At 34.9% G+C, this 13,512-nt stretch overlaps 1 pseudogene; it reads right to left on the reverse strand.

Moving 5' to 3' along the window:
• Positions 1 to 6,198: 6,198 nt before the first annotated feature.
• LOC149783309 (protein BUD31 homolog pseudogene) lies at positions 6,199 to 6,624 on the reverse strand (annotated as a pseudogene).
• Between the last annotated feature and the right edge of the window lie 6,888 nt (positions 6,625 to 13,512).

Raw genomic sequence — 13,512 nt, forward strand, 5'->3', positions numbered from 1 at the left:
ATTTAGAGGAAATCTGATGTTCGACAACGCTATTTTTAAACAGTTTTACAAACGTATTACTAAAATGTTATTAATAATTCGTCATAGAATTTGGCTGACTTTAAGGAACAGTTTTCACTGACTGACGTGATGCTCATGCCACGTGAGACACCGTAGTTTCAAATTCAATCCTGTCTAGTCCAGTAACATTTATTCTTTATTAAATGGCATATGTCTTTTGCGAATATTGTTGAGACCTGCACATATTCATATGGCGGACGACCGATACGCTGTTGAAACTAACAATTAATGCCATATACGTTTGTAACGATATCAAAATCATACAAATTGATCTGTAACCGATAACAAGCGGAATACTTCAGATTTAGCTCAACTTTATGTGTATTTTAGAAACTTCATAATGAGAATCAATAAATGTAAACAAGGCTTACATCACTATGTTATTCATTGTTGAATATTTTATTTACCTTTACCTGACTATCGGATCGATCTGCAATCATATTTAAAATAAATCTATGCATGTATGTGCGTGCGTCCTTTGATCTATCCATACAAACGGAACAAGCCCTTCAAGGGTTACATATTAATTGTATTTACTCATTTTAAAACTCTCTTCAATCTGAAATTCCTACCATCTGTCAAGCCGTGGACTTGATTGATGTTGCTGCTTGATCCCCTATTGTGGAGGCATGATCCAGTGGTAATTATATGGTACTCATATAATCATAGATATGCGAATGATATTCTAGTTTAAGGATTCTAGCATGCACAGAGCTCGAGAAATCAACTTAAAAATTTGAAAAAATGCTACAAGTGTAAAATGTGGGTCACAGTGTCCTCCGTTTGATAATCATGGTGCAGCACTTTTCAAAATTCATTCCCTGGTAACATTTGCATAAATCTAGGTGTTACAGTACAGCGTAGCCCACCTTAACAGACAAAATATTATCTCAATCGGCTGTCTGTAATTGACTTCCAGAAATTCAAACTTACACTTCTATAAATATATATTGTATATAGATATGTATAAAGTGGATAGGGAACAGTGATTTGGGGTCAGCAACGCTGCAATTAACATGAATCTGGAAATTATTCGCACACACATATAGCTGAATGTAATGATCATCACATATGTGAGCAGTGATCATTGTCCCCTAGGGCTCAATATATGGGAGATTGACATAGCACCAACTTCTTACCTAACATAATCATAATCCCAAGATGTCGAAAATAGTGTTGATAAAGTAAATGATTGCTCTGAAAATCATTGGAAACTAAAGGGTGACTAGTGGGTATCGGGTGACTAGGTCTTAGGCAAATTGAATAAGATGTTAATTATGTTGTCAATTAAATCATGGTATATGAAGGTACGATATATAACGCTTATCTTAGTGACGAACATTTGTTAAACAATCAGTAATGTAAATAACTATGACTGATTCAAATTTAGGTTCATTACAAGTCGCGTGTTTGTTTTAAAATGTAAGTACAGCTTTTGAGGTATTCACTACAATTCCTGCTTTTACAACTATTGAATTTGTAACTATAAATATCTGGTTGCCAACATTTTATCATTAGATGCGGATAGCTCTGTTTCTTTAATCGATGAACATTGTATAATTTTAATTTTAATAATAGCTGCTCTCTCTCTCTCTCTCTCATCACACATTGCTTGTTCAATTACCATGCAAGGATAATATTAAAGAGACAAAAACATCATTGTATGTTCCTTAATTGCTCAGCCTTTCTTAAAGGCATCTTCATTCTTAATTTCGGCAAGTAAATATATCCTGCCACAATGTTAGTTCATCCACTCGGTCAATACAGTTGCCAGTCGTAAATCCGAACTCCGTTTAAAGGGCGAATATGTGTATTTGTATGTGATATGAATAAATGTGATATGAATATATGAAGCCTCGTTTCCTTTTAATGAAAAATGTTTACATCTCGTGGTATATATTTTTTCTTTCTTTCCTTGACGTTTTTAGTTAGTAAGGGATACAGAGAACCTCTAGGTGGGACAAGTATGTTGCATAGACGTCGCAGGGCTAAGTCACAAGGCGCTACGCGAAGTGGACAGGCCTGCGAAATAGTGACAGAAAAACTCACGCAGAGGATATGGACAAATATAACAGAAACATGGGGAAACAGCAACATTTAAAGAAGAACAAGACTGACAATACTAACTTAACTAACACATAAATACAAGTTATAACTTTTGGAACTTTCAATTACACTTTCAATAAAGGGGAGAGCTACACTCCTCTAAAGACGAAACATTCAGAAAATAAAGGAAAATGCGTAACCTTTATCGGACAAGCCTCTATTCAATAAAGGTAGAGAGAAAACGACACACATGACCATTCACTCAAAACAATAAATTTCTTTTATACAAGCAAATATCACACCGTTTTCTCTACCAAATTTCGAAAACTCAGTCTAAATATTTAATGAAATAAATATCCTATGAATGAAAGAGAGGACAACTGGGGAAATTCGAGAATAAATAAAGCCCCAACATATAAACATATAGCACACATACACATAGCATATACATATAGCATACACGGGACTTAGGGATCTCTGGTAAAGATCACCAAACACATAAGGGAAGGAATTTCGACATCGGGAATACAACCCAGTGTCAGATGAACAACCCTTCAGATAACACTAGGGATTAAATACCCCATCAAAAATTCAATAATTATTTTGATCAAAATTACTATAAATAATACAAACATACACACCTTCGGGGGAGACAGGAACACATAACAACCTATTCTTTTTTTGGAAATGGGGGGGGGGGGCATATGTCTAGTGCCCCCCCCCCCAAAAAAAAAAAGAATTATGCATCGGCATAATTGGTACATATTACCATATATATAAAAAGATATGATTATGAGTTGAAGCAACTATCAATTGCAGCCGTGAACATGGACAATCAGGGAATTTCCAACTGTCAAAAATAAACTTGGAAAACAATGGTTACATTAAGGAAAGTGACGATAAATATAGGAGACACTCTGTCTCAGACTTGATATGATGGGAAAAGAGCGAGGAAATGAGTGCCTACCGAATATCATTTGCAACGGGCGTTTGATGGTAAAACAAAGTTTAGCAATGAAAACTAATGGTGAGGAAATAGCTAACAATTTTGATCACCTGAAATCTCGATGTGAAGACACTAGGAACATTACATAACTTTAACATAAATTGCGAAACATGTGCTTGCGATGATATTCATAATTAGGTGTACCCGATTATAGTTTTCTTATTTCTAGTCAAAACTTGCATTGACATGTCACTATATTGAAATAAACTGAATTCCACCTGATGAGTTCACTTGCTTTGGAATGGTGCCTACCCAAATCGTGACGAACTGACCAGTGAAATCAATAACTCTTTCTTAGAACTAAATTCAACTCAGTGTTGAGGGTAGTTCTTTGATGGTACCAAAAACAGGTTTACATCGATGTAAAAGGAAACTGTAAGCAGGTAAATCATACAGATCAATGTGCAGTCTGTAAACACTGCTCTAGACATACCGAAATAGATATGTTTTCAAATTTATTTTAATCTAAGTCCTTGCAGAATAATATTCTAAATAATATTTTCAAAAGTTTATTGAAATATTCTAACATAAGCTTAAATACTTTATTTTGTTTTACATATTACCCGGAATAACGCAAACCAAACCACCCCAACCCCACCCAAGCAAAGTTTCTCGAGATCGCAACTCAAAGGCTATATGAGGTAAATCATTTTGGTTCCATGGCCTGTATTTGTATTCAACAGCATCGAAGGTACCTTTTGGCTTTTATGTAACATGATAAAATCGACAGTTGTCATTAATTAGCTTCTGATTAGTCCACTTTGGATAAAACATTTGATCTTTTTTCTTCAAATTATTCTATTTTAAAAAATGCTACATGACATATGCTGTAATGTTAACAAGATACGTCGTTATAAACATGATTTATTTACTTGCTGAAATTGAGAATGAGGATACCTTTAAGAAAGGCTGAGCAATTAAGGAACATACAAGGATGTTTTTGTCTCTTTAATATTATCCTTGCAAGGTAAGTCTGTAAGCAATGTGTGACGAGAGAGAGAGAGAGAGAGAGAGAGAGAGTACATATGTTGGTTATGAGCAGCTAATATTAAAATTAAAATTATAAAATGTTCATCGACAAAAGAAACAGATCTGTTCCCATCTAAAGATAAAAGGTCGGGAACGAGATATTTATATTTACAAATTCAATAGTTAAATGACTTCCGCATGTAAACGTATAGTCATCAATACTATCTGGTTTTTAAAAGCAGGAATAGTATTCAATACAGCAAAAACTGTACTTACATTTAAAAACAAACACGCGACTTGTAATGAAATTTTCGTCACTAAGATAAGAATTATGTATCGTACCTTCATATATCATGATTTAATTCACAACATAATTAATATCTTATTGAATTTGCCAAAGATCTAGTCACCCCATACCCACTAGTCACCCTTTAGTTTCCAATGATTTTCAGAGCAATCATGTTCTTTATCAGCACTCTTTTCGAAATGTCTGGATTGTGATTATGTTCGGTATGAAGTCGGTGTTATGTCAACATATCATATATTGAGCCCTAGGGGACAATGGTCATTGCTCAGATTTGATGAGCATTACATTCAACTATAAAGGTGTGTGTGTATAATTTCAAGATGCATGTTACTTGCAGCATTGCTGACCCCAAATCACTGTTCCCTATCCACTTTATACATATCTCTATACAGTATACATTTATAGAAGTGTAAGTTTGAATTTCTTGAAATCAATTACGGACAGCCGATTGAGATAATATTTTGTCTGTTAAGGTGGGCTACACTGTACTGTAACACATAGATTTATGCAAATGTTACCAGGGGATGAATTTTGACAAGTGCTACACCATGATTATCAAACGGAGGATATTGTGACCCATATTTTATTCTTGCAGTATTTGTTTCAAATTTTGAAGTTGATTTATTCAGCTCTGTGCATTTCCATTAGCAACACACATTTACAACAAAAGAATGACAATTTGCCATACGTTCCACGTTCTGGTGGCATAGACTATGTTTTCGTATTTGGCTTATAGCTGATACATTTTGTTGTATCTTGAGTACATATTGTTAAACCTAAAATCGCGAAATATATTCAGGGACTGCATTTGTATGAGTACTACCTGACCGATATGTCCTACTTCACAGACATCGGTTAAATCTTTAGTATTACTCATGCCAGAAAATACAGTCTCTATTATTATTGGAGTACGATATAATTGCCACTGGATCATGCCTCCACAATAATAATAATAATAATAATGAGGACTTTGTATAGCGCCTAATCTTTAGAAGCTCTAAGCGCTTTACAACATTAGACAACACCTATAAGATAAAAATCATATAATGATATGATTACAAAAACAAACACCATGAAATTCGAAAACATTTTTAAAAAAACATGCTGAGAATATTTAAGGATGGAAACAATAGTGGATCAAGACGCAACATCAATCACGTCCACGCCTTGACAGTTGGTAGGAGTTTCATATTTAAGTGAGTTTTAAAATGAGTAAATACAATTAATATGTAACCCTTGAAGGGATTGTTCCATTTCTATGGATAGATCTAAGGACGCACGCACATACATGAATGGATTTATTTTAAATGTGATTGCAAATCGATACGATAGTCAGATAAAGGTAAAGGTAAAGGTAAATAAAATATTCAACAATGAATAACATAGTGATGTAAGCCTTGTTTACATTTATTGATCTCTCATTATGATGTTTTTAACATGTTGAGCTAAATCTGAAGTATTCCGATTGTTATCAGTTGCATATCAATTTATATGATTTTGATATCGTTACAAACGTCAATGGCATTAATTGTTAATTGTATCAGCGTATCGGTTGTCTGCCATAGGAATATGTGCAGGTCTCAACAATATTCGCAAAATACATATGTCATTTAAAGAATAAATGTTACTGGACTAGACAGGATTGAATTTAAAACCATGGTATCTCACGTGACATGAGCATCACGTCAGTCAGTGAAAACTGTTCCTTAAAGTTAGCAAAATTCTATGACGAATTATGAATAATATTTTAGTAATAAGTTTGTAACACTGTTTAAAAATAGCGTTGTCGAACATCAGATTTCCTCTAAATTCAGACTGAACAGCCTCTGCATCCGCAGTGAACACACTCCACTATCTGGCCTTCTAGTTTGGACTTCGGAACACGACACACACAGTTGGTGTCAGGCTTGGCGTTCCTGGCCTGAATACAACGGAGACAGCAGAGGTTTTCGTAACCTGGTTTCTTCCACTCGGCAATCAGATTTTTATCTGCAATATTCCTCACTAAGCAGTACTCGAACAACTCTTTACTAATGGCCTTTCTATTGTAGAACAAGTCATAAATGTATCTGGATTTTTCATGACGAATCTGAAATACAGTCCAAAGTGCTTCCACTTTTCTTTTGCCTCCACGTAGCTCTTGTTCGGCCGCATTAATTTTGTCGTCGAAGTCGTCTAGGGCTGGTTTGATCATATCCCATCCCTCCGGATATTTCCTTCTCCTCACATTAAGCATATTTGTGTGTTAGGTTCTGTATGGCAATCAACAGAATGCACGGATAAAGATCTAAATTCTCAGTGTCTTTTATATTACGTCAGATTTCTGTTGCATACGTTTAGTCGTTTTATAGTAAAAGAAATTAATTAGTCCCCAAGCTGACCAATAACCAGCCAGGTGGTTCAAGATAGTTTCGCCTTAAGGCGAGTACCACCTGTCAAACTAATGACATCCGGGATCTAGTAAGTTGCAATCGGGAAACTAATTTGAGTATATGACATACGGCAAATTCCTAAAAAAGTAGGAGAAATCAAAATAAGCATTGTTTTATAAATGAAAACCTGCCATGGTAATATTAATAATAATAAGAATTCCATGATTGGTATCATGATAATGAGTATGTAAATTAAAGAGGTGATGTACTAAAATCTATTATTTAATAAAAGGAAGGAAGGAAGGAAGGAAATGAGACGTTTACGTACGTAACTTCATATCTACTGATCTACCTAAACAAACACATGCATATCAACTTCATTGCAATATTGTTATGTTATTGTGGTTTTATGGGCCTATGGCCTAATGTCAGTCAGTCAGTCAGACAGACAGACAGACTTATTCCAAATATCAGAGTAACATTTATTTTATTCGATGGTAATTATCTGGTTTACAAACTGTTTGTTTCTAATATTTTTACTCTTATTATCAATAACATCATTGCAGGTTATATTTAGCAAATGGGGCCCCGAGTGGCCGAATGGTCTAAAGCGCTCTCCGTCACGGATCACTGCCAACTCACCTCTGTCTGCGTGGATTCGAGTCTCGGGCTCGGTCAATGTGGATATGTGGGTCGGTGGTTCTTTCCGGGGTTTTCCCGGTTTCTTCCTCCACCATTAATCCTGGCCGCCATGTATAGCCTATCTTGTGCTGAAAAATGGCGTTAAACCCTATAACAACAACAACAACATTTAGCAGACTTTATATTTTTTTTTCTTTTTTTTTCTTACTAATTTAGACATTTCCTTTGTCACATACCCAAATTAGTTTCTGTCATGAAATGTGCTCATGCCGGATGTCTAACAATAGGCTGTCATTAGTGCAACACGTGGTATGCACCATATGGCCAAACTGCTAAACTTTGGATAATCCGACTGACTGTTAACTAATTTGTTCTCTACTCGGTTTCTTTATTTAAAAATTACCTTAGTATATGCAATGGAATCTGACATAATATTAATATGTATATTTTAATAGATAGTTTGTTTCTTACCTGTAATTTTTTTATTTCATTTTGTGCTATTGCAATGTAACATTGTTTACTGGAGTTGACCTTCCCAAAATTGAGTTCATTTCTGCTTGACCTAACTAACTTTTTTAATTATTTTATTTCCTTTATTTAAACACCTAAAAATAGCTTCATTATTCCCTATATGTAAAAGCATGGTTGTACAGGTTATTGTGTTGTAAATAAACATTAAACATTACATCATTCTAGAAGGTTATTTTCCATTAGGTATTGGTTGTTTTAAAAATGCTAATGTGACCTGGGGTCAAGCAGAGAACTATATTATCTTGTGATTGTGAAGACTTGACCAGTTGTGCTTTAACGTCTGGCACCTTAAATTGTATTATGTTGTGTCCAGGTTGGGCTGAATGTTTTCTTTTTTTTTTTTCTCTTCAAATTATTGAATTAAAGTGATTATTATTATCTGGAAATACAGAGGTGCTCTGATATTATTCTTGGACAAAGTCATTTACTGGAATTTCTCCTGAATTCAAAACTGGAATAATATTTATATGATTTAACAAGAGCTTGTTAACACACCAGTACTTCGCTGACCAAAAGAGAGACGTCATCGTCTTCCATCTTGAATGTCATCGGGATTAGAACTGATATTCACTTAGAACATTTCATTGATAAGACTTATGTTTTTAATTCTTGACTTATATCAGAATTTAATTCGCAATACAGTAAGTTATTTATTCACCTTTTTCAGTTTGCATTCTTGGGCAATAAATTATTAAATCTATGTTAATTTTGGTTTATGTTTTCCCAAGAGTTGAGAGATATGGCCGGGGCTCCTGCCCGTGCACTGGCCGTACTCAATCCTATGCGGGTGATAAACCGAAGGCCCCTCCCCTCCCCCCCCCCCCGCCCTCCCCCCTCCCCCGGTCTCGATGTTCTGCTTATCAGATCACTTTCCAATCGTGATTACCTCACTGAAGGCCATCATTGTTGCTGTTATGTGTTCAGTTATGATATTAACCATTTTTCTGTCCACATTTTTGTCTAAGTATAATATATTGCTCCTCATATACTTGTCTTTTTTTTTATACATATCCTGTTGTCTTTTTTCGCATTGAACCATATCGTAATACTTTCTATTATACCTTTTCTTGCACAGTGGGCATTTGGGGATTATTTTTGTCATATATTTAAACACGAGGCTTTGTATTTTAAACGAATTTATTTTCGCCCAGTGCCCCGATGCTCTATCCCAATTAACTTCAAAATGTTCTTCTTCTATTTTGCGTCTTAGGTTTTTGGTTGTATCTTCTCTTATCCAATCATATGTTTTATTTGGGTTTAGTTCCCTCAGTTCTTTTTTAACTGAGTTGTCTAGGTGACTAATTGTTTTGTTAGTTTATTATTCTTGTATGTATCTTCTCTATTTCTCATACTGAAACCCGGCCAATATATATATATATATATATATATATATATATATATATATATATATATATATATATATATATATATATATATATTCCCAAGGTATTTTATTTTATTTTTATTATGTTTAAAATAGTATCGCCCTTTATTAATATTGGACTGCGCAGAGCCAGTCCTCCCATTGTTTTTATTCTATACAGTGTTTCCTTTATTATATAATGTTTTTTGTAGCCCCATATATAATTGATTATGTCATTGTCTTTCTTAAATAATATCTTTTTGTCTATATCTGTTGACTTTAGAACATAATTTATATTTGAATACATATATGTTTTGGCCATCTGGACCCGCTCCATTACGCATAATGGCATAAGTGTCCCGATATTAACGCTTTTATATAATTGTTTTTTCGCTGCTTTGTAGTTTTCCTGTTCTTCTTCCCTACCGAAATATATACCCAGAGCCATAACCCGATCTTTGATAAGACGTACGGTAGTCCAGGGTAGTTCCCTCACCAGATTCTTATGTTTTAAGATCTCGGTTTTATCTTGATTTATGTTTGACCTTGATGCTTTTCCAAATAATACGTTTTTCTTTTTAAGTGTTTAAAGGAATTAGGGTCCCTGATAAAGTCTGTAAAATTATCAAGGCTGTAAAGGCCATTTAGAGAACCACATTATCTTTTATTTTTATTCTTTTTGTTGGGGGGGGGGTACCAGGCAGATGCCCCCCCCCCCCACCTAGCCAAAGAGTAATTGTGTTTTGATGTATTCATGAATCCCCCGATATGTTGCAATGTATTCTTTATAAAACAATTTTGGGGTATTTTAAGTTTCCTAGTGTGTTCTATAGGTTTGTTCTTCCGAGTAGGTTTCTATCACCTAACTCGGAATCCCTCTCCTATTAATCTTGTGAAATGGGCTAGAGGGCCCTATATCCCGTGTATGTTATAGGTGTTTATGCTATATGTTTGTAGTGCTATAATTGTTTTCATGTAGGGATAGCCTTCTATGTCACATCATACCCAGTTGTCCTATGATCCTTATGGACGGATCTTGTGAAATTACTTTAAAAGAAAAAAATTATAAATTTTTATTTCCCTTTAGAATTTTGGCGAAGTGGCGGTGTTACATTTTATAAAAAAAATACTTGATGTTTTGATGTGTGCTATATATGTGTCGCACTGCACAGATTTGTTTGAATCAAGCTTAGCGATGTTCGAGAGAGCTCCATATTTCTTTTAATTGTTCATACTTCACTCGCCCGAATACGCTGCTTTTATTAGTTTATTTTTCCAAACTTAAAATTTTCTTGAATATTTTCTTTAATATTTTGTCCATTAAATGTTTTTGTACATTGTAACATTACATGAAATTTCGAGAACGGTCCTGTTTTACACAGTGGACATCTTGGCGGCACTCTAACCATTTATTTTTATTCATCATGCTTCTCCTTTAGCTTTTAGTTAAAACACATGTACCCACCTGGCCTTAATTTGTCAGTTATCAAGAATTATCACAAATAAAAAGATCCGAAAGGTGCTAAATTCAAGAGAATGCATGACTTAACTTTTAGTGCCTTGCATATTATGTCAGATTTTATTGCATATACTATGGAGGGCCCCGAGTGGCCGAGTGGTGTAAAGCGCTCACTGTTCCGGATCACTGCCATCTCACCTCTGTCTGCGTGTGTTCGAGTCCAAGGCTCGGCTAGCGTGGGTACGTGGGAAAGCCTGCCAGTAGCTTCTCGTGGGTCGGTGGGTCTTCCCTGGGTTTTCCAGGGTTCCTCCTCCACCAGTCATACTGGCCGCCATGTATAGCCTATCTTGTGCTGAAAAATGGCGTTAAACCCTAGAAGAAGAAGAACAACAACATATACTACGGTCATTATTGAGTAAAGAAACCGATTAGACATCAAACAGGTTAAATTTTGTAATCAAAATCCTATAATAAAATATACAAACATACATACCTTTGGTGGATACGCAAACATATAACAACACTTGTAATTCTGTTTGGAAATTGGGGCGGGGGGGGGGGCATCTAGTGTAACGTAGCAAAGATAAGAAAACACAACCCAAAAAAAAACTAGCAAGAGAAGTAATATAAAATGTCTGCTAAATGTGAACTTGCCAATTATGTTATTGATAAAAGGAGTCACAATAATGGAACAAACAGGCTGCAGTCCATACAATTGATATCGAACAAAAAATAAAAGCTACTTTGATATTTCGAACATATATGTGTGTACGACAGATTTTATCAAACAGTGCACGTCATATGTATGCAAATGTATGGTTCTAATATGGGAACACAATGTGGGCCCTAAACTAGTTTGTCTGCGTCCTCGACAGTTGTAAATCTCCGCCTCCTCTTATAAACACGCGTTCACGTTTTGCTGAGAATGATTTACGTAAGCAACATAATTTATAATCTTTGTTTCGGGGTTGGTGGGTGGGGGGTCATCCACCATCAGACAGCCTCAAGGTGGCGTGGAAGTATACATTTATTATTATTGATGGTCAATGGCTGTTTTACGATTGTAACTGAAAATTTGTAAAAGTGAACGACTGTAATTTTGTATATACTTGAATGATGGCTGCAGGAAATAGCCGACTTAATAAATTGCATATATTCCAATGAAAATGGTGGGGGGGGGGTCGTATAACTGACTGACTGGACTTTATTTCCTCTTAAATAGAGATTACGTTAGATTAGTGAAATTCATGATAACGTAATACAAATGTATTGTCAGAGCTAATTAGCAGTTGGCTTAGCATGGAACTGATCTTTTATACAGGATGTTACTAATGATACAACGAATGTCAGTACGTCTATATTGTTACGTGATTAATATTAATTTTCAAACAGTAAAAAAAAGGAAATGGAAAACTTTTATACAATTGTAGCTTTGTGTATTTCTTTCGACATGACAAATGTGATCATCTATATGTGTTTGCATGCATGTGCGCGTGCGTGCGTGCGTGTGTATATGTGACTAAGTGACTTGATTACCTCTTTAGAAAAGATTATATCAGGTCATTCAAAAGGCGGATTATATATAATACAAGATTAAAAGACATAATAGCTAACCGATAACATATACCAGAGACGTACTGCGTCAACTAACGAATTTACAAGCTGAAACAATACATAGTTATATAATTATCCCTAGGGTTTAGTTTGGTGCTTTACGGCACAGCAACACAGTTAGGTTATTTAGTGCAGAGGCAATTGAAGTAGAGTACCTTGCCCAAGGATACACCACAGTAGCTGACGCAGGTTGGTACGATGGTAGGATTTAAACCCGCACCTTTTGGTCGTATGTCAGACCCGCTAAATACTCTGCCACCGTGAATCCAATTTTGGAATTAGCTATTCAAGGCATAATAAGTCCCCAACCATTATTACTTTTATGTGCGTTTTTAAATAGGTTTGGGAAATATGCGATAATTAGTTCTGATATGGTGGCTGACAAATTATATATAATATCCGTATCTCGTCCGAAAGAATAAAAGAAAGACACAAAATTGGAAACTGTATAAAAGCTGTTACAACATTTGTTATTATTACTAAGTGACAAATGTATAGGTGTATGTATGTTTCTATCAGCTTATGTATGTATGTATGTATGTATGTATGTATGCACGTACATTCTCGGCTTCGTATCCTTGGTAACAAACATAAATACATCCCAGAAATCTTAAAGTTTAATTGGCTTTGCAAATAGCTTATCAAAATAGATCTTGATAGTGGTTTGAACGAAGAAATCTGTATTAAATCTTATTAAAATGCAAAATAAAATTTAGTATTTTGTACTGAGTGGGGATTATAACTGATGACGGAATCTGGACTAGCAGTCTTATTATTCTTTTTTATTATTATTATCATCATGACACGTTTACGTTTAGAAAACATTTTACATTTCTATTTGTCTTACTATTATAGGAATTTCCTGTATGTGAAATACTCAAATTAGTTTCCCAAGTGTAATTTACTCATTCCGGATGTCTAACTATAGGGTTTCATTAGTTTGACAGGTGGTACTCGCCTTACGGCAAAACTACCTTGAACCACCTGGCTTGCTATTGGTCAGCTTGGGGACTAATTAATTTCTTTTACTATAAAACGACTAAACGTATGCAACAGAAATCTGACGTAATATAAAAGACACTGAAAATTTAGATCTTTATCCGTGCATTCTGTTGATTGTCATACAGAACCTAACACACAAAT

This window comes from Sinohyriopsis cumingii, chromosome 14 (assembly GCF_028554795.1).
Source record: "Sinohyriopsis cumingii isolate HCF-2022 chromosome 14, ASM2855479v2, whole genome shotgun sequence".
In the NCBI taxonomy this organism is placed as follows: domain Eukaryota; kingdom Metazoa; phylum Mollusca; class Bivalvia; order Unionida; family Unionidae; genus Sinohyriopsis; species Sinohyriopsis cumingii.